Here is a 23,129-nt window from a genome sequence, read left to right on the forward strand (position 1 = left end):
TTGTTTAATTTCCATGTGTTTGTATAGTTTCCAAAATCCCTTTTGTTATTGATTTGTAGTTTTATTTCATTGTCAGGGAAGGCACTTGGAATTATTTCAGTTTTATTTGAATGTTTTAAGACTTGTTTTGTGGCCTAACATATGGTATATCATTGAAAATGATTCATGCACTGCAGAGAAAAATGTGTATTCTGCAACCGTTGGATGAAATGTTCTATAAATATCTATTAGTTCCATTTGTTCTATAGAACAGATTAAGTTTGATGTTTCTTTGTTGATTTTCTGTCTCAGAGATCTTTCCAATACTAAAAGTAGGGTGTTTGGCCGGGCATGGTGGCTCATGCCTGTAATCCTAGCACTTTGGGAGGTTGAGGAGGGTGGATTGCCTGAGCTCAGGAGTTCAAAACCAGCCTGGAGAACATGGTGAAACCTTGTCTCTACTAAAAAAATACAAAAAAATTAGCCAGGCTTGGTGGCAGTTGCCTGTAGTTCCAGCTACTTGGGAGGCTAACGCAGGAGAATTGCTTGAACCTGGGAGGCAGAGGTTGCAGTGATCCGAGATCAAGCTACTGCACTCCAGCCTGGGTGACAGAGTGAGACTCCATCTCCAAAAAAAAAAAAAAAGTAGGGTGTTTAAGTCTCCAGCTATTATTGTATTGATATCTATCTTTCTCTTTAGCGCTAATAATGTTTGCTTTATATATCTGGGTGTTCCAGTGTTGGCTGCATATATATTTACAATCATTATATCCTCTTGCTGAATTGACCTCTTTATCATTATATAATGACCTTTTTTGTCTCTTCTTACAGTTTCTGTGTTGAAATCTATTTTGTCTGGTATAAGTACAGTTACTTCTGCTTTTTTTTGGTTTCCACTGGCATGGAGTATTTTTTTCTATTACTATATTTTCCATCTATGTGTCTCTTTATAGGTAAAGTGTGTTTCTTGTAGGCAACAGATTATCGGTTCTTGTTTTTTTAATCCATTCAGCCATCACATATCTTTTGATTAGAAAGTTTAGTCCATTTACATTCAGTGCTATTACTGATAAGTAGGGACTTGCTCCTGCCATTTTGTTATTTGTTTTCTGGTTGTTTTACAGACTTATCTTTCTTCTTTCTTTCTTTTTTTTTTAGTGAAGGTGACTTTGTCTGGTGGTTTGAATTTCTTGCTTTTTATTTTTTGTGTATTCCTTGCATGTTTTTTGATTTGAGGTTACCATGAGGCTTGCAAGTACTGTCTTATAACCCATGATTTTAAACTGATGACAACACTGATTGCATGGACAGACATACACATGGAAAGAAAACTCATAAAAACTCTACAGTTTAATTTCATCCACTTGTTCATTGATTTTTTTCTTTCTGTACTATGTCTTGAAAAAAGCTGGTGTAGTTTTTATTTTTGCTTTATCATTGAGTATTTAAGTCAAGAGTTGTTTACACACCACAGTTACGGTGTTACATCATTCTGTGCTTTCCTGTGTGCTTACTATTACCAGTGAGTTTTGTACCTTCAGATGATTTCTCATTGCTTGCTAACATCCTTTCCTTTCAGATAAAAGAATTCCCTTTAGCAACTCTTATGGGACAGGTCTGGTGTTGATGAAATCCCTCAACTTTTGTTTATATGGGAAGGTCTTTATTTCTCCTCAATGCTTAAAGAATATTTTCACCAGATACACTATTCTAGAGTAAAAGGTTTTTTCCTTCAGCTTATTAAATATGGCATACCACTTTCTCCTAGCCTGTAAGTTTTCCACTGAAAAGTCTGCTGCCAGACACATTTGAGGTCTGTTGTATGTTATTTGTTTCTTTTCTCTTGCTGCTTTTAGGATCCTTTCCTTATCCTTGATCTTTGGGAATCTGATTGTTAAGTACCTTGAGGTAGTCTTCTTTGGGTTATATTTTCTTGCTAGTCTATAACCTTGTACTGGAATGTTGATATATTTCTCTAGGTTTGGGAAGTTGTTTGATAGTATCCCTTTGAATAAATTCTCTAACCCATCTCTTTCTTCTGTTCAAGGCCAATAACTCTTAAAATGCCCCCATGGGACTGTTTTCTAGATCTTGTATGTGTGCTTCATTGTGTGTGTGTTTGTGTGTGTTTCTCTTTTGTCTCCTCTGTCGGTGTATTTTCAAATAGGGGGATGGGGTAGGGATAACATTAGAGAAATACCTAATGTAAATGACGAGTTAATGGGTGCAGCAAATCAACATGGCACATGTATACATATGTAACAAACCTGCACGTTGTGCACGGGTACCCTAGAACTTAAAGCATAATACAAAAAGAAAAGAAAAGAAAAGAAAAAACAAATAACCTATCTTTAAGCTCACTAATTGTTTCTCTTGCTTGATCAATTCTGCTATTAAGAGAGTCTGATGCATTCTTCAGTGTGTCAGTTGCATTTTTCAACTCCGAAATTTCTGCTTGATTCTTTTTTAATATTTTAATCTCTTTGTTAAATTTATCTGATAGAATTCTGAATTCCTTCTCTGTATTATCTTGAATTTGAGTTTTCTGAAAACAGCTATTTGAATTCTCTTTCTGAAAAGTCATATAGCTCTGTTTCTCCAGGATTGGTTCTTGGTGCCTTATTTGGTTCATTTGGTGAGGTGTTTTCTTGGTTGGTGTTGAAGCTTGTAAATGTTTATAAGGGTCTAGATTTTGAAGAGTTAGATATTTATTATAGTCTTCACAGTCTGAACTTGTTTGTGCCATCCTTCTTGTGAAGACTTTTTACGTATTTGAAGGCACTGGAGCCCCAAGCCCAATAATGCTGTGTTTTTTGTAGACTCTTAGAGGTATCACCTTGTTGGTCTTGGATAAGATCCAGAATTCTCTGGATTACCAGGCAGGGACTTTTCTTCTTTTCTCTTACTTTCTCTCAAAGGAACAGAATCTCTTTCTCTCTCTCTCTGCTGAGCCATCTGGAACTGGGGGTGTGTTGTTCAAGCACCCCTGTGGTCACTGCCATTGGGACTGCACCCGGTCAGACTTGAAGCCAGCACAGCACTGGGCCTTTCCCAAGGCCTTTTCCTTCAGGGTGGTGTGTTCCCCCAAGCCCCAAGTGTGTTCAGAGATGCTATCTGGGAGGCAGGGATGGGAGGAAAAAAACCTTAGCATTTTACCTGATGTTTTCTGCTATGGCTAAGCTGGAACTCAACTCAACTCATGATACACAGTTCTTCCCACTCTTCCTTTGCCTTTGCTTAGGTAGAGGAGCCTCTCCCTGTGGCCACCACCACAACTGGGTCGTGAGGGCTTCTGCCTGTACACACCATTGATGCTGACTTAAAGCTCATGGGCTCTTCCTTCAGCTTGTGGTGAATGCTTGCAGGCCTGGGACTCACCCTTCAGGGCAGTGGGTTCCCCTCTGACCCAGGTCAGGTCCAGAAGTCTCAGCCTGGGCTCAGGGACCCCAAGAGCCTGCTTGTTGCTCTACCCCACTATGGCTGAGCTGATACCTAGGATGCAGGACAAAGTCACCTTTATGTTTCCCCCTTATTTTCTCAAGCAGAAGGAGTCTTTCATCATAGCTTCCATAGCTTGGAATGTACTGAGTCACCCTTGAAGCCCCCATGTCACAGAGCCCAGGCCCACAGTGTACTCCGTGCATATCACTGGTGGTTATTCAAGGTCCAGGGCTCTTTAGTCAGCAGGTGATAAGTCTTTCTAGTACTGGGTCCTCTACTTCAAGGCAGCGTGCTCCCTTTTGGCCCAGGGTGTGATTAGAAATGTCCAGGAGCGAGGGCCTGGAATAGTTGGCCTCATGACTCTCCTTGGTACCCTATCCTACTGTACCCGAGCTGGTATCCAAGATGCAAGACAAAGTCCTCTTTACTCTTTGCTTTCTTCTCTTTAAGCAGAAGGGAGTCACTTTCATTTCTGAGCTGCATTTCCTGGGGTTGGGGGAGGGTTGGCACAAGCATTCCCTTTGCCATACCAGGTGGTATCTTCATAGGTCACATGCCATCCAAGTTCACTGGCTTTAAGCCCAACCTAACCCTATAAATAGTCTGTAAATTGGAGTCCTTGTGTTCTAGACTGCCTTTCAAGTTCACCTGGGAACCCAGAGCCCTTCAGCCCATGGTGTTGAGGATTCCCAAGAAACTCAAGTTCGGCCACTAGGATGGTCAGTTTCCCTCTGGCAAGAGCTGGTCCAAATGCTCCCTCCGTGTGTGGGTGCTGGCTGAGCCCAGCATGGCTTTATTCTCTGCTGTGACAGGGCAGCTCTGGGTTCATTGTTAAGTCCCCCCACTGTTGTGCTCTACCTCCCCAAAGTGCACAGATTCTCTCTCCACCCCACATGGCTGCTGCACTGTGATAGGGGATGAATAGCATCAGCATTTGATACTGTCTCTTCTGCCCTCCTCAATGCCTCTTTTGGCAATCTGACTTTAAAATGAGGTACTGTGATTGCTCACCTCATTTTTGGTTCTTGTGGTGGTGCTTTCCTGTGTGTAGATAGTTGTTAAAATTTGGTGTTCTAACAGAGGGGACGAACAGTGTAGACTTCTATTTTGCCATCTTGCCACCACCATTCTTGTCTCAGCCTTGCACATCATTCCTGCTTCGCTCTTCAATGAAGCTTTCAGTATTCTAAAATATATTAAAGTCCACTGGACCACATTTCTAATACTATATAAATGTGAAATGTAGTCAATGAATGACTTTACCTTCTTTCGTTATAAATTACTTAAAGAATTTCTGATCATGATGTAGATGTGTGAAGGAGAACTGTAGAAGTAATTGTTATATCCACACAAGGATAGGGATCAAGAAATCTGAGTAGTCGTCTGTTTTCAGAGAAGGAAATTTAACATGGCAATTGGTGAAATAGGATGGTGGGGAGAGAATAATGGTTATGGAATATGTCAAACACAGGATTTCTAATTTTTATTTTTATTTTTAATTTTTTTATTTATATAAATTTATGGGGTACAAGTGTAATATTGTTGTATGCATAGACTGAATAGTGGTGAAGTCAGGGCTTTTAAGGTCTCCATCACTCAAATAACGTATGTTAACATACCCATTAAATAATGTCTCATCATCTACCTCCCTGCCTACCCACTGACCCTTCCAAGTCTCTGATTTCTGTCATTCCTCACTCTAAGTCCTTGTGTACACATTGTTTAGCTTCCACTTGTAAATTAGAATATGGGATATTTGTCTTTCTGTGTCTGGCTTGTTTCACTTAATATAATGACCTCCAGTTTCATCCATGTTGCCACAAATAACAGGATTCCATCCTTTCTATGACTGAATGGCTGAATAATATTCCATTGTGTATATGTAGCACGTTTCTTTTTTTTTTTTAATTGTAATAGGTTTTTGGGGAACAGATGTTTGGTTACATGAATAAGTTCTTTAGTGGTGATTTCTGATATTTTGGTGTACCCATCACCCAATCAGTGTACTCTGTACCCAATATATAGTTCTTTATCCCTCACCCCCCTCGCATCCTTTCCCCGAGTTCCCAACATCCATTGCATTATTCTTATGCCTTTGCATCCTCATAGCTTAGGTCCCACTTATAAGTGAGAGCATATGGTGTTTGGTTTTCGATTCCTGAGTTACTTCACTTAGAATAACAGTCTCCAAATCCATCCAGGTTGCTGTGAATGACATTATTTCATTCCTTTTTATGGCTGAGTAGTATTCTATGGTGTGTGTGTGTGTGTGTGTGTGTATATATATGTGTATATATATATATATATTTTCTTTATCCACTCATCGATTGATGGGCATTTGGGCTTGTTCCATATTTTGCAGTTGCAAATTGTGCTGCTATAAACATGCAAATGCAAATACCTTTTTTGTATAATTACTTCTTTTCCTCTGGGTAGATACCCAGTCATGGGATTGCTGGATCAAATGGTAGATCTACTGTCTACTTGTAGATTTTGTTTTTTGTTTTGATACGGAGTCTTGCCCTGTCACTCAGGCTGGAGTGTAATGGTGCGGTCTCAGCTCACTGCAACCTCTGCCTCCTGGGTTCAAATGATTCTCCTGCCTCGGCCTCCGAAGTAGCTGGGATTACAGGCACCCACCACCATGCCCAGCTAATTTTTGTATTTTTAGTAGAGATGGGGTTTCACATGTTGGCCAGGCTGGTCTTGAACTCCTGACCTCATGATCTGCCTACCTTGGCTTCCCAAAGTGCTGGGACTATAGGCATGAACCACTGCGCCTGACCTACTTGTAATTTTTAAAGGAATCTCCATGTTGCGGGAAGTCAGGGACCCCGAACGGAGGGACCGACTGAAGCTGTGGCAGAAGAACATAAATTATGAAGATTTCATGGACATTTATTAGTTCCCCAAATTAATACTTTTATAATTTCTTACATCTGTCTTTACTGTAATCTCTGAACATAAATTGTGAAGATTTCATGGACACTTATCACTTCCCCAATGAATATCCTTGTGTTTTCCTATGCTTGTCTTTACTTTAATCTCTTAGACCTGTCATCTTCTTTGTAAACTGAGGAGGATGAACGTTGCCTCAGGACCCTGTGATTGTATCAACTGCACAAATTGTTTGAAGAGCATGTGTGTTTGAACAATATGAAATCTGGGCATCTTAAAAAAGAACAGGATAACAGCGATGTTCAGGGAACAAGAGAGGTAACTTTGAACTGGCCACCGGTGAGCCAGATGGAACAGAGCTATATTTCTTCTCTTTCATAAGCAAATAGGAGAAATATCGCTGAATTCTTTTTCTCAGCAAGGAACATCCCTGAGAAAGAGAATGCGCCCTGAAGGTAGGCTTATAGATGGCCCCTTTTAAGGCATCCCATCTTTTATGGTCAAAGCCAAAGGGATGAAATAAGCCTGGTCTCCTATAGCACTCCCAGGCTTATTAGGTGGAGGAAAATTCCTGCCTAATAAATTGTGGTCAGACAGGTTATCTGCCCTCAAACCCTGTTTCCTGATAAGATGTTATCAATGACAAAGCGTGCCTGAAACTTCATTAGCAATTTTAATTTCTCCTTCTCTGGTGGTCCTGTGATCTCGCCCTGCCTCCATTTGCTTTGTGATATTTTATTACCTTGTGAAGTATGTGATCTCTGTGACCCACACCCTATTCATGCACTCCCTCCCCTTTTGAAAATCACTAATAAAAACTTGCTGGTTTTATGGCTTGGGGAACATCACGGATCCTGCTGACATGTGATGTCTCCCCCGGACACCTAGCTTTAAATTTCTGTCTCTTATGCTCTTTCCCTTTATTTCTCAACCCATCCGAAACACTTAGGAAATAGAAAAGAACCCATGTTAAACATCAGGAGTGGGTTCTCCCAATATCTCCACGCTGTTTTCCATAGCGGTTGTACTAGTTTACATTCCCACCAACAACGTAAAGGTGTACCCTTTTTACTACATCCACGCCAACATCTATTATTTTTTGATTCTTTGATTATGACCATCCTTGTAGGAGTAAGGTGGTGTCGCATTGTGGTTTTGTATTGCATTTCCCTGATCATTAGTGATGTTGAGCATTTTTTTTTTCATGTTTATTGGCCATTTGTATATCTTCTTTTGAAAATTGTCTATTCATGTCCTTAGCCCGCTTTCTAATGGGATTACTTGTTTTGTTCTTGCTAATTTGTTTCAGTTCCTTGTAGATTCCGGATACTAGTCTTTTGTCAGATGTATAGATTGCAAGAATCTTCTTCCATGCTGTGGGTTGTCCCTTTACTTTGCTGATTGTTTCTTTTCCTGTGCAGAAGCTTTTTAGTTTGAGTCCCATCTATTTATCTTTGTTTTTGTTGCATTTGCTTTTGGGCTCTTAGTTATGAAGTCTTTGCCTAAACCAATGTCTAGAAGGGTTTTTCTGATGTTATCTTCTAGAATCTTTATGGTTTTAGGCCTTAGATTTAAGTCTTTGATCCATCTTGAGTTGATTTTTGTATAAGGTGAAAGATGAGGATCCAGCTTCATTCTCCTACATGAGGCTTGCCAATTATCCCAGCACCATTTGTTGAATAGGGTGTCCTTTCCCCACTTTATGTTTTTCTTTGCTTTGTGAAAGATCAGTTGACTATAAGTATTTGACTTTATTTCTGGGTTCTCCATTCTGTACCAGTGGTCTATATGCCTATTTTTATACCAGTACCACACTGTTTTGGTGACGATAGCCTTATAGAATAGTTTGAAGTCAGGTGATGTGATGCCTCCAGATTTCTTCTTTTTGCTTAGTCTTGTTTTGGCTATGTGAACTCTTTTTTGGTTCCATATGAATTTTAGGGTTGTATTTTTTAGTTCTGTGAAGAATGATCGTGGTATTTTGCTGGGAATTCCATTGAATTTATAGATTACTTTTGGCAGTATGGTCATACTTACCTCAAAATAATAAAGATCATTTATAACAAACCCACGGCTAACACTATACTGAATGGGGAAAAACTGAAGGCCTTTCCTCCAAGGAATGGAACAAGACAAGGATGTCTACTTTCAACACTTTTATTAAACATAACACTGTTCATGCTTTAAATGGAATTTTTTTTTGATTTCTTTTTCAGTTCAGTGAAATGGTATATAATCGATTCTGATTTTTGCATATTGATTTTGTATCCTGCAATTTTATTGAATTTGTTAATCAGTTCTAACAGTTTTCTTGGGGGTTGACTCTAGGTTTTTCTAGGTATAAGGTTATATTATCTGTGAACAAGGATAATTTGACTTCTTCCTTTACCATTTGGATTCCCTTTATTTCTTTTTGTTACCTAATTTTTCTGGCCAGGACTTCCAGTGTTATGTTTAATAAAAGTGGTGAAAGTTGACATCCTTGTCTTTTTCCAGTCCCTGGAGGAAAGACCTTCAATTATTCCCCATTCAGTATAATGTTAGCTGTGGGTTTGTTATAGATGACCTTTATAATTTTGAAGTATGTTCCATCTATACCTATTTTGATGAGGGTTTTTATTATAAAGGATGTTGAAGTTTATCAATTGCTTTTTCAGCAGCTATTGAAATAATCATGGTTTTTGTTCTTGATTCTCTTAATATGATATATCATGTTTATTGATTTGTAGACATTGAACCATCTTTATGTTCCTGGGATGATGGCTCTTACTTGATCACGGTGATTGATTCTTTTTTTTTTTTTTTTTTGAGACAAAGTCTCAGTCAGTCATCCAGGCTGGAGTGCAGTGGTGTAGTCTTGACTCACTGCAGCTTTGGCCTCCTAGGCTCAAGCAATTCCTCCCCCTCAGCCTCCCTAGTAGCTGGAACTACAGGTATGTGCCACCATGCCTGGCTAATGTTCTTTTTGTTGCCCAGGCTTGTCTTGAACTCCTGGGTGGAAGTAATCCTCCTATCTCAGCCTCCCAAAATGTTGAGATTATAGATGTGAGCCACTGCACCTAGCCGTAAATGATCTTTAAATGTGTTTGTTGAGTTTGATTTGTATTTCGTTGCAGATTTCTACATCTATGTTCATCAGTCATACTGGCGTGTAGTTTTCTTTTTTTGCTGTGTCGCTGTCTGGTTTTGATATCAAGGTAATGCTGGCCTTGTAGAATGCATTTGGAAGCATTCCCTTCTCTTCTACTTTTGAAGAATTTGAGTAGGATTGGTATTAGATCTTCTTTAAATGTTTAGTAAAATTCAGCAGTGAAACCATCAGGTCCTGGGTTTAACTTTGTTGGGAGACTTTTTATTACACCTTGATCTTGTTACTTATTACTGGTTTGTTGATATTTTCTGTTTCTCCATGGTTCAATCTTGGTAGGTTGAGTATGTCCAGGAATTTATCTATTTCTTGTAGGTATTCCAATTTGTTGACTATTGTTGTTCATAGTAGTCTCTAGTGATTTTTTGTATTCTGAGGTCTCAGTTGTTATTTCTCCTTTTTAGCTTCTGAATTTATTTGGGTTTTTCTCTTTTTTTCTTAGTCTAAAGGCTTATCAATGTTGTTTATCTTTTCAAAACATCGACTTTTTCTTTGTTGATTTTCTGCACACTTCTTAGTCTCAATATCATGTATTTTTGCTTTAATCTTCATTATTCTTTTCTTCTACTTATTTTGGGTTTGATTTCTTTTTCCTTTTGTAGTTCCTTGAGGTTCATCATTAAGTTATTTGAAGTCTTTCTACTTTTTTCCTTAACGTCAGCATTTATTGCTATAAATTGTCTTCTTAATGCTTTTGCCATATTCTATAAACTTTGGTATGTTGTATTCCCATTTTAATTTGTTTGAAGAAATTTTTAAGTGTCATTCTTAATTTCTTTATTGACTCATTGATTGTTTAGGAACATGGTAACATCTATGTGTTTGTGTAGTTTTTGAGGTTTTCCTTTTGTTAATTGATTTGTGGTTTTATTCTATTTAAGTTACAAATTATACTTGAAATGATTTCTATGTTTTGCATTTGTTCAGATTTGTTTGATAGCCTAAGATATGGTCTATTCTGAAGAATGCTCCATATATTGATGAAAACAATGTGTATTCTGTAGCAGTTGGGTGAAATGTTCTGTAAATGCCAGATAGGCCTATTCAATTTTGTGTGTCATTTAAAGTCCCTTATTGTTACTGTATTACAGTTTATCTCTCCCTAGAGATCTATATTTTAGTTAATGTTTGCTTTATATATTTGGTAGTTCTGTTATTGAATGCACAGGTATTTATAATTGCTACATCCTCCTGCTGAATTGACCTCTTTATTATTATATAGTGACTTTCTTTGTCTTTTTTTGCAATCTTAGATTTATAGTCTATTTTATCTAAGTATAGTTACTCCTGCTCTTTTTTGGCTTCCAGTTACATGGAATATATTTTTCTACTCCATTCACTTTCAGGCTGTGTGTGTGTTTAGAGGTAAAGTGGGCGGGTTTCTTGAGAGCAGCATATCATTGAGTCTTGTTTCTTTATTCATTCAGCCACTCTATGGCTTTTAATTGAAGAATTGAGACCATTTACGTTCAGTGTTATTGTTGAAAAATAAGATCTTACTATGAGCATTTTGATGCCTGTTTTCTAATTGTTTTGAGTCCTTCTTTTCTTTCTTTCTTACTGTTTTCCTTTGTGGTTAAATACTTTTTTATGATAATATGTTCTGATTTATTGCTTTTGACTTTTAATGAATCTATTACATGTTTTTGTGATGTGGTTGCCATGAGGCTTACAAAGGACATTGTATAGTTAAAACAAGTTGTTTTAAAGAGTTGATAATTTATCTTTAATCCCAAATAAAAGAATAGAAACAAAGGAAACACACACACAAACACACACACACACACACACACAAAATTCTACACTTTAATTTCTCCCCCACATTTTGAGTGAGTTGTCTCAATTTACATATTTTATATTACCAATCTCTTAACAGGTTGCCATAATATTTTTATTTTTGATAGATTTGTCTTTGGACTTCATAATAGAGTTATGATCAAATTGCACACCACAGTTGCAACATAGAGTATTTTGGGTTTCTTAATGTGCCTAATTTTACCATGGGTTTTATACCTGGAAAAATTTTATTTTTATTTTGCGTATTAGTGTTTTATTTTATTTTATTTTATTTTTTCAGATTGAAGAAATCCCTTTAGCATTTTTTTAAAATAAGATGGGTCTGGTAGTTGTGAATTCTCTCAGCTTTATTTTTCTGGAGAAGACTTTATATCTCCTTCATATTTGGAGGATAATTTTGATGGATACAGTATTCTTGAATGGAAGTTGTTTTCTTTCAACACTTTGAAAATCTCATTCTACTGCCTTCTGGCCTGTATTGTTTTCATTAAAAAGTCTGTTGCTGGACAAATTGGAGTTTTTTAATATGTTATTTGCTTCTTTTCTCTTGCTTCTTTTAGGATTCTCTCTTTGTTCTTGACCTTTGAGAGCTTCATTATTATGTGTCTTATGTAGTCTTCCTTGGGTTGAATCTGTTTGGTGTTCTCAGAATTTCTTTTACCTGGATATTGACATCTTTCAGAAGTTTTGGAAAGTTTTCTGTTATTATTTCTTTGAATAAGCTTTCTACCCCTTTCTTTTCCTCAGCTCTCTCTTGAACATCAATAATTTTTAGATTTGGTTCTTTAAAGTAATTTTCTATATCTTGAAGGTAATTTTTATTCCTTCTCATTCTTTCTTCTTTTTCCTCCTCTGACTGTGTATTTTCAAATAGCCAATCTTAGATTTCACTGAATTTTTTTCCTCTACTTGGTCCATTCTGCTGTTGAGAGCCTCTAATGAGTTCTTCAGTTCAGCAAATGTATTTCTCAGTTCCAATATTTGTTTGAGTTTTTAAAAAATTATTTTAATCTTGTTGTTACCTTTATCTGGTAAATTTCTGAATTTCTTTTTTGTGGTACCTTGGAGATCATTGTTTCCTTAAAACTGTTATTTTGAATTCTTGTTCTGAGAACTCATGAATTAACATCTTGCTATAGTCAGTCGTGGTGTTTTTGGTTTGTCCTTTTGGGGAGGTTATGGTTCCTTGTTTGCTGTTGTTTCTTGTGGGTATATGCCTATGCCTTTGCTTTGAAGAATTACTTATTTATTCCCATTTTCTCTTTCTGGCTTTTTTAAAAAAATGGATATATATTGCAAGTATTTATCACTGGTTTGCTGCTTTTTTGGGGGCCTCTCGGTGGCTTCTTAAGCCCTGGTTGAGCTCAGCTCTAGTAAATGATGAGAGTGCTGCTTGTCTGGAATTGGGGAGGTCTCAAACGGTTTATCCCAGCAGTGTGGGAAGGCTGGCCAGGGATTTGGGCCAAAGGATTTGGGAATGAATGTTCCTTCTACATCGTGGTCCTGCTGAATAGCCACTCTGATATGGCATCTCCTTTGGTCAAGTTACAGAGTTTCCAGGGCTGGGGATGGTAGTTTTACTTTTCTTCTCTGTCTCTGTCTGTCGTTGGTAATATTTCTCACTTTAGGCAGTCACAATGCGTCCTGAGAGTTAAAGCAAGTCAAGTCTCCTGTCAAGGAACCCAGCGTTGTGGGAAAGCTGGTTGACCCCCTCATTCTTACTTTTTGCAGTGTAGAACTTTGGAGTTGGGGGAAGATTTTCTTCTGCATGTTTGTGGCAGGACAGAATGTGGGGAGGGGCATCATGGATGTGGAAATTCAATTTTCCTACCATCTGCCCAGAGTTTTTTCACTTCTTTGAGGACCCAGAGAAGTGGGAAAACTCCGGGCAGATGGTAGGAAAATATGTCCCATCTTTATATTTATGTTCCGGGTTGTTGCTGGTGAAAATCTCAGTGCTTTGTATTTAACTTATGAGAAGAGTGCCACTATAGTGAATTTGGTATCCACTGGGAGTTGTGGTTTAAAACAAGAAATAACCACCTACTGCCTTAATAAGTACTTATTATTAAGCTAATCTAATTTTTAAAAATGTTTAAAGAAGTTTGCCCTGAGCCAAATATAAGCGACCAAGGCAATTGGGTTACAGTTTGGTTTTATACATTTTAGGGAGACATAAGACATCAGTCAATACATGGGAAGTATACATTGGTTTGGTTAGCAAAGGTGGGGGACAACTTGAAGGAGGGATGTGTGTGGGGGGCGCTTACAGGTCATAGATGGATTCAAGGTTTTCTGACTGGCAATTGATTGAAAGAGTCAAGTTATTATTATCTAAAGATCTGGAATCAATGGAAAGGAGTGTCTAGGTAAAGAGAAGGGGCTTGGAGACCAAGTTCTTATTATATGAAGTCTCATAGGTGGCTACCCTTAGAAACAATAGATGGCAAATGTTTCCTGTTTAGACCTTTAAGAGGTGCTGGACTCTCAGCTAATCTCTTCAAGGTTGGGAGGAAAGGGGAAAGATCTAATTATGTTAATTAAATTAATAGAAGTTATTTACAGATGCAAATCTCCCCAGTAAAAGATGGCTTTGCAGGACTGTTTCAAAATATGGCAAAGAAACATATTTTGGGGTCAAATATTTGCATTTCTTTCTTTATCTGTCATGTGATGTGATGCCAGAGTCAGGTTGGAGAGTAAGCAATGTTATATAGGGTTAAATAAAATGCGTCTATTTAGATTTTATGGTTTATAGGGCATGTCTTCCCAGGCCCCTTAAATAGGAATTTCAGCAAGAGAGAGAAAAGGTCAGAGTTTGGTCCTCACTGGGATAGCCAGGTTGCTAGTTTACTCTAGAAGTAACCCCTCCCTCAGTTTGTTTCTTGCTACGTATGTATCTAACTACCTGTTTGCTTGAGAATTCCAAAGGCTAATCTTGAAACAACCCAGGCAGGAAGCAGAGAGGGTGGTTGCAATTTTCTCCCTTCCAGGAAGAAATTGGAGCAGTTAGTCTATAACCAGACCCATGCAGAGATGACACCATCCAGGCTTGTGGATGGTCTGTTACTCCAGCTAGCCATCAGAAAGCAACAAGCAGACCTACACCCTATGCCTCTCCTGTGCATCATTTCCATACCACCTTTCCCCTTAAACATCCTCTAGGCGGCTTGAGATTTTGAGATGGCTTTTTGAGACTTAAGTCTTGCCATCTCACAAGCTGCTAGCATTTGAATATATCTATTTCCTCCTAGCAAACCTCACGTTTTGGTTAACTTTTATTTTAGGTTTAGGGGTACATGGGCAGGTTTGTTATATAGGTAAACTTCGCATGTCATGGGTGTTTGGTGTACAGATAATTTTATCACCTGGGTAATAAGCATAGTACCCGATAGGTGTTTTTTCTGATCCCATTCCTCCTACCACTCTGCACTCTCAAGTAGGCCCCAATGTCTGTTGTTACTCTCCTAGAATCCATGTGGTCTTGTTGTTTAGCTCACCCTTATAAGTAAGATAATGGGGGTATTTGGCACTAGCCATTTGGATAATAGCTTCCAGCTCCATCCATGTTGCTGCAGAGGATATTATCTAATTATTTTTTATAGCTATGTAATATTCCATGGTGTATACGTATCACATTTTCTTTATCCAGCCCACCGTTGATGGGCATTTAGGTTGACTCCATGTATTTGCTATTGTGAATAGTGCTGCAATAACCATATATGTGCATGTGTCTTCATGGTAAAATGATTTATATTCCTTTGGGTATATACCCAACAATGAGATTGCTGGGTCAAATGGTAATTCTTTTTTAAGTTCTTTGAGGAATCACCACACTGCTTTCCACAACTAATTTACACTAATTTACACTCCCACCAGCAGTGTGTAAATTTTCCCTTTTCTCCTCAACCTCACCGGCATCTGTTACTTTTTGACTTTTTAATAGTTGCCATTGTGACTGGTATGATATGATATTTTATTATGGTTTTGGTTTGCACTTCTCTAATGATTACTGATGTTGTGCATTTTTTGTATGTTTGTTGGCTACATGTATGTCTTCTTTTGAAAATTGTCCATTCATGTCCTTTGTCCCCTTTTTAATGGAGTCATTTTTTCCTTGTAAATTTAAGTTCCTTATAGAATGTGGATATAACACCTTTGTCAGATGCATAGTTTACTAATATTTTCTCCCAATCTCTAGGTTGCCTGTTTACTCTGTTGATAGTTTCTTTTGTTATGCAGAAGCTCTTTAGTTTAGATCTCATTTGTTTTTGTCTTTGTTGAAATGGCTTTTGGCATCTTTATCATAAAATCTTTGCCAAGTGCTATGTCCAGAATGGTATTTCCTAGGTTATCTTCCAGAGTTTTTATAGTTTTGGGTTTTCATTTAAGTCTTTAATTCATTTTGAGTTGATTTTTGAATGTGGTGTAAGGTAGGGGTACAATTTCAATCTTCTGCATATGGCTGGCCAGTTATTCCACCCTCAGTTTTTGAATGGGGAGTCCTTTCTTCATTGCTTGTTTTTGTCAGGTATGTTGAAGATCAGATAGTTTTAGGTGTGCAGCCTTATTTCTGGCTTCTCTATTCTGTTCCATTGGCCTAGGTGTCTGTTTTTGCACCAGTACCATGCTGTTTTGGTTACTGTAGCCCTGTAGTATAGTTTTAAGTTGGGTAGTGTGATGCCTCTAGCTTTATTCTTTTTGCTTAGGATTGCCTTGGCTATTCTGATTCTTTTTTGGTTCCTTATGCATTTTAGAATAGTTTTTTCTATTTCTGTGAAGAATGACATTGGTAGTTTGATAGGAATAGCTTTGAATCTTTAAATCGCTTTGGGAAGTATGACCATTTTAACAATATTGATTCTCACTATCCATGAGCATGGAATGTTTTCCCATTTGTTTGTGTCATCTGATTTCTTTGAGCAGTGTTTTAAAGTTCTCATTGTGGAGATCCTTCACTTCCATAGTTAGCTATATGCCTAGATATTTTATTCTTTTTGTGGCAGTTGAGAATGCAATTGCATTCCTGATTTGGCTCTTGGCTTGGATATTGATGTATAGGAGTGCTACTAATTTTGCATATTGATTTTGTACCCTGAAACTTTGCTGACGTTGTTCATCAGCTGAAGGAGATTTTGGGCCAAGGCTATGGAGTTTTCTAGATATAGAATCATGCTGGCAAACAGGGGTAGTTTCACTTCCTCTCTTCCTATCTGGATGCCCTTTATTGCTTTCCCTTGCCTGATTGCTCTTGCCAGGACTTCCAATATTGTGTTGGATACAAATGGTGAGAGAGGGCATCATTGTCTTGTGCTGATTTTCAAGGGAAATGCTTTCAGCTTTTACCCATTCAATATGATGTTGGCTGTGGTTTTGTCATAGATAGCTTTTATTATTTTGATGTATGTTCCTTCAATGCCTAGTTTATTGAAGGTTTTTAACATGAAGAGATGTTGAATTTTATTGAAAGTCTTTTCTGCCTCTATCGAGATAATAATGTGGTTTTGGTTTTTAGTTCTGTTTATTTGGTGAATCAGATTTATTGATTTGCATATGTTGAATCAACTTTGCATCCCAGGGATAAAGCCTATTTGATCATGGTGGACTAGGTTTTTGATGTGCCTCTGGAAGCAGTTTGCTAGTATTTTGTTGAGGAGATTTTTGTATTTATGTTCATCAAGATATTTGCCTGAAGTTTTCTTTATTTGGTGTGTCTCTGCCAAGTTTTGGCATCAGGATGATGCTGGCCTCATAGAATGAGTTGGGGAGGAGTCCTCCTCCTCAGTTTTTTTGAATCATTTTAGTAGGAATGGCACTAGCGCTGCTTTATATATCTGGTAGAATTTGGCTGTGAATCTCTCTGGTCCTGGGCTTATTTTGGTTGGTAAGCTTTTTGTTACTAATTCAATTTTGGAAATCATTATTGGTCTGCTCAGGGATTCAGTTTCTTCCTGGATCATTTTTGTGGTTGTATGTGTCCAGGAATTTATCCATTTCTAGTTTGATGTACTCATTTCTAGTATAGATTTTCTGGTTTGTGTGCATAGAGGCGATCATAGTAGTTTCTGATGGTTATTTGTATTTCTGTGGTGTCAGTGGTAACATCTGCTTTGTCATCTCTAATTGTGTTTATCAGGATCTGCTCTCTGTTTTTCTTTATTTATCTAGCTAGTGGTCTATCTTATTAATTTTTTATAAAACCAATTTCTGGATTTGTTGATCTTTCATATTTTTTTTATATCTCAGTTTCTTCAGTTCAGTTCTGATTTGGGTACTTCTTACTTTTTACTTGTTTTGGGGTTGGCTTACTCTTCTCTTCTTCTAGTTGTGAGGTTAGGTTGTTAATTTTAGACCTTTCTAACTTTTTCATGTTGGGCATTTAGTGTTATAAACTTCCCTCTTAACATTGCCTTAGTTGTGTCCTAGAGTTTCTGGTATGTTGTATCTTTGTTCTCATTAGTTTCAAAGAACTTCCTAATTTCTGCCTTAATTTCATTGTTTACCCAAATGTCTTCAGGAAGGGGTTGTTTAAATTCCATGTAATTGTATGGTTTTGAGTGATTTTCTTAGTCTTGATTTCTATTTTTATTTTGCTGTAGTCTGAGAGTATGGTTGGTATGATTTTAATTTTTTTTTTTAATTTGCTAAGGATTATTTTATGGCCAGTTAGATTTTTTGGAGTACGTGCTATGTCGTGATGAGAAGAATGTATATTCTGTTGTTTTTGGGTGGAGCGTTGTGTAGTGTCTATTTGTCCACTGGTCAAATGTTGAGTTTAGGTGCTGAATATCTTTGTTTATTTTCTGCCTCAATGGTCTGTCTAATACTGTCAGTGGGGTCTTCTGTCTAATAGCAGTGTCCCACTATTATTGTGTGTGGGTCTAAGTCTCTTTGTAGGTCTCTAAGAACTTGCTTACCCTGGGTATCAATTTGCGTGGTCCTATGTTGGGTGTGTATATGTTTAGAATAGTTAAATCTTCTTGTAGAATTGAAACCTTTACCAATATGTACTGCCCATCTTTACCTTGTTTGATCTTTATTCACTTAAAGTTCATTTTGCCTGAAATTAGGTTTGCAACTCCTGCTTTTTCCTGTTTTCCATGTGCATGGTAAATTTTTCTCTTTTTATTTTGAGCCTATGTGGATTGCCTGTGAGATGGATTTCTTGAAGATAGCATACCATTGGGTCTTGCTTCTTTTTCCAGCTTGCCACTCTGTACCTTTAAATTTGGGCATTTAGCCCATTTACATTCTGTGTTAATATTGATGTGTATGAGTTTGATCTCGCTATCATGTTGTTAGCATTTGATTGCCTGAAAAGGATCTTATTTCTTTTCCACGTATGGCATTCAGTTTGGCTGGATATGAAATTCTTGGCTGGAAATTTTTTTCTTTAGGAATGCTGAATATAGGCCTCCCCCCTGCCCCGCCCCCGATCTCTTCTGGCTTGTAGGATTTCTGCTGAAAGGTCCACTTTTAGCCTGATGGGTGGGGTTCTTTTTGTAGGTGACCTGCACATTCTCTCTAGTTACCTTTATCATTTTTTCTTACATGTTGACTTTTGAAAATCTGATGATTATGTGTCTTGGGGATTATCTTCTTGTGTAATACCTTTCAGGGGCTCTGTGTATTTCTTGGATTTGAATGTTATCCTCTCTAGCGAGGTTGGGTAAGTTTTCATCAGTGATACAGTGAAATATGTTTTCCAGGTTGCTTGCTTTTCCCCCGCTTCTTTCAGGAATACCAATAAGTCATAGATTTGACCTCTACCTAACCCCAGATTTCTCAGTTTTTTTTCATTTTTTATCTTTGTTTTTGTCTGATTGATTTATTTTAGAGAGCCACAGGCGTGGATAGAGTTGCTCGCCCTGCTTTCTGTGTGTTTCCAGGGCAGCAGGAGGCAAATTCAGGCAGAAGTAGGACCACTGAGTTAGAAGCTCTAGCAGGCATGGCTCGCCTGGCTACCAGAAGTGGGGGTGGGTGGGGATGCCTGGTCTATAGTCTAGATGCTTCCTGGGACAACAGGAAGGTACACCCTATCGCTGAGTTTACACAGAAGCATGGCCACTGGGCTGGAAGCTCTAGAAGGTGTTGCCAATATGAGTTTCCATGGGAGGGGTGGGTGGAGTCACCTGCTCAGCTCTCTGGGTATTTCCTGGGAAAGCAGGAGGCTGCACCCTCCAGCTGAGTTCACACAAAAGCAGGACTGCTGGGCTGGAAGCTCTAGGAAGCCTCACCTGCCTGGCTACCAGTGGTGGGGGTGGGTGGAGTGGCCAGCCGAGTTCGGCCCAAAATGGGCCTGCTAGTTCGGGAGCTGGCCTTGAGCCCCATCTGGCAGGAAGACATGGATAAATCGTACAGCTCCCAGGTACTGCAACTGTGGTTTTTACTGAGGCAGTGACATTGGTACTGGTCTGCCCTTGGGCCCAAGGCTTGTAGAGGTCTCCGTGGACGCAAGAGTTGCCCCCACAAAATGTCCCAGTGGCTCCTACGTCAGTCTAGAAATGTGGTAGAGTTGGTGGGGGCCCAGGGGGTTTCTCCCATTCCCAGTCTTGCACAGGTCCCTGTGGAGAGCTGAATCCCGCTAGGGGCTCTCACCCTTTCCCATGTTGGAAAATGGTTCACTTACTCAACCTTTCCCATACTGAAAGGTTCTCCTGGCTCTGCACTGAGCCCAGACATGCTGGTGTCCCACCTCACTCATGTCTGCTCTTTGTGTTACCCTGCTGCCTTGATGAATCATAACGTGGTTTCTCAGATGATCGGCCTGCAGGGTCAATGTTTACTAGCCCCTTTTGTTTCTGATCTGTGAGAATGGTGCATATGAGATGATTCTAGTCTGCCATCTTGTCCAAATATCCTAAAATTTTAAATAATTTTTAACTGTTAATTTTTTCCCTTGCTTTCTTGTATAAAATGATCTTGTACTGGTACGCAGCCGCCTGGCAGTTATTGGTCTCACCATGGAGTGGAAAGTGCTTGCGCTCCAGGCCCGAAAGAAAAGGACCATACCCAAGAAGGACAAAGCCCAAAGGAAATCTGAAACTCAGCACCGAGGCTCTGCTCTCCACTCCAAGAGTGATCTACCAGAGCAGGAAGAGGAGATTCTGGGATCTGATGATGATGAGCAAGAAGATCCTAATGATTATTGTAAAGGAAGTTATCATCTTGTGAAAATTGGAGATCTATTCAACGGGAGATACCACGTGATCCAAAAGTTAGGCTGGGGACACTTTTCAATGGTATGTTTATCATGGGATATTTACGGGAAGAAATTTGTGGCAATGAAAGTAGTTAAAAGTGCTGAACATTACACTGAAACAGCACTAGATGAAATCCGGTTGCTGAAGTCAGCTCGCAATCCAGATCCTAATGATCCAAATAGAGAAATGGTTGTACAACTACTAGATGACTTTAAAATATCAGGAGTTAATGGAACACATATCTGCATGGTATTTGAAGTTTTGGGGCATCATCTGCTCAAGTGGATCACCAAGTCCAATTGTCAGGGGCTTCCACTGCCTTGTGTCAAAAAAATTATTCAGCAAGTTGTTACAGAGTCTTGATTATTTACATACCAAGTGCCGTATCATCCACACTGACATTAAACCAGAGAACATCTTATTGTCAGTGAATAAGCAGTACTTTCGGAGGCTGGCTGCAGAAGCAACAGAATGGCAGCAGTCTGGAGCTCCTCCACCTTCTGGATCTGCAGTCAGTACTGCTCCCCAACCTAAACCAGCTGACAAAATGTCAAAGAAGAAGAAGAAGAAATTGAAGAAGAGGCAGAAGCGCCAGGCAGAATTACTAGAGAAGCGAATGCAGGAAATTGAGGAAATGGAGAGAGTCAGACCTTGGGCAAAAAAGACCAAACAAGCAAGAAGAATCAGAGAGTCCTGTTGAAAGACCCTTGAAAGAGAACCCACCTAATAAAATGACCCAAGAAAAACTTGAAGAGTCAAGTACATTGGCCAGGATCAAACACTTATGGAACGTGATACAGAGGGTGGTGCAGCAGAAATTAATTGCAATGGAGTGATTGAAGTCATTAATTATACTCAGAACAGTAATAATGAAACACTGAGGCATAAAGAGGATCTACATAATGCTAATGACCATGATGTCCAAAATTTGAATCAGGAATCTAGTTTCCTAAGCTCCCAAAATGGAGACAGTAGCACATCTCAAGAAACAGACTCCTATAACATCTGAGGTGTCAGACTCCATGGTGTGCCAGTCTTCCTCAACTATAGATTAGTCATTCAGTGAACAGTACATTAGCCAACTTCAAGAAAGCATTCGGTCAGAGATACCCTGTGAAGATGAACAAGAGCAAGAACATAATGGACCACTGGACAACAAAGGAAAATCCACGGCTGGAAATTTTCTTGTTAATTCCCTTGAGCCAAAAAATGCAGAAAAGTTCAAGGTGAAGATTGCTGATCTTGGAAATGCTTATTGGGTGCACAAACATTTCACTGAAGATATTCAAACGAGGCAATATCATTCCTTGGAAGTTCTAATAGGATCTGGCTGTAATACCCCTGCTGACATTTGGAGCATGACATGCATGGCCTTTGAACTGGCCACAGATGCCTATTTATTTGAACCTCATTCAGGGGAAGAGTACACTCAAGATGAAGATCACATTGCATTGATCATAGAACTTCTAGTGAAGGTGCCTTGCAAGCTCATTGTGGCAGGAAAATATTCCAAGGAATTTTTCACCAAAAAAGGTGACCTGAAACGTATCACGAAGCTGAAACCTTGGGGCCTTTTTGAGGTTCTAGTGGAGAAGTATGAGTGGTCTCAGGAAGAGGCAGCTGGCTTCACAGATTTCTTACTGCCCATGTTGGAGTTGATCCCTGAGAAGAGAGCCACTGCCACCGAGTGTCTCCGCCACCCTTGGCTTAACTCCTAAGCCCCTGGCCAGCACCACAGCAGAGATCACATACTGACCCTCAGCCCTTCCCCTCCAAGCATTTTCCTCTTCCCTTTTTAGGGTGAAACTCTTTCTTCAAGAGTTTCTAGATTTTTTTTTTGTAATCCAACATGTTCATTTGGGTTTGCTTACTTGACACTGTGGAGATCCCCACAGCCATTGGGCATCCTAGGTGAATTTGGCCTTGGTTGGGCTCTACCAAAGACTAATGGACTAAAATGTGAAACTGCCTCTTGCCCTGTACCTTTCCTTCCCATTAGGACATCCTTTAAATTATAAGCATCCTTTTTGAAAGAGCTATGAAGGTGTATGAACCCATCCTTTTATTCATTAAGAGTCAAATTTTCTAGTGTATATTCTATTGCCTGCATGAGGATGAGGAGGGGAAAGGGTGTTAATTCTGTGTACACCAGCAGAGACATTAAACTTGCTGTGTCCAGGCTGCATCATCTTCCTGGACTGTTTCTGTTGTTCTGTATGCTCGCATTTTTTCCTGCAACTTTTAAGCTACTATCTTTTGTAGTTAACTGTATGAACACCAAATTTGGGTACCATTTTATCACTGTTCAAAGCACTGTCAAATTCCTTTCATCCTTTAATAGTTAAGATCTTTGAATCTTTAGTCTGATTTTTAATGTAAGCAAAAACAGAACCATTGAATAGTAATTTCTTGAGAACCTCAGGTGTTCTATAGACAGTCCTTTCCTATATGTCTTCTATTACCCTAAGACCAGAGTTATTTTTTTTTTTTTTTTTTTTTTTTTTTTTTTTTTTTGAGATGGAGTCTCGCTCTGTCGCCCAGGCTGGAGTGCAGTGGCCGGATCTCAGCTCACTGCAAGCTCCGCCTCCCGGGTTCACGCCATTCTCCTGCCTCAGCCTCCCGAGTAGCTGGGACTACAGGCGCCCGCCACCTCGCCCGGCTAG

At 38.9% G+C, this 23,129-nt stretch overlaps 1 protein-coding gene and 1 pseudogene across 1 annotated transcript in view; both read left to right on the forward strand.

Annotated features, from left to right (window-relative positions):
* Window positions 1-23,129, forward strand: part of CCDC7 (coiled-coil domain containing 7) — a 442,752-nt gene that overhangs the window by 74,875 nt on the left and 344,748 nt on the right. The window lies entirely within an intron of this gene.
* LOC697379 (SRSF protein kinase 1 pseudogene) lies at window positions 19,257-22,652 on the forward strand (annotated as a pseudogene).

The sequence above is a fragment of the Macaca mulatta genome, chromosome 9, assembly GCF_049350105.2.
Source record: "Macaca mulatta isolate MMU2019108-1 chromosome 9, T2T-MMU8v2.0, whole genome shotgun sequence".
In the NCBI taxonomy this organism is placed as follows: domain Eukaryota; kingdom Metazoa; phylum Chordata; class Mammalia; order Primates; family Cercopithecidae; genus Macaca; species Macaca mulatta.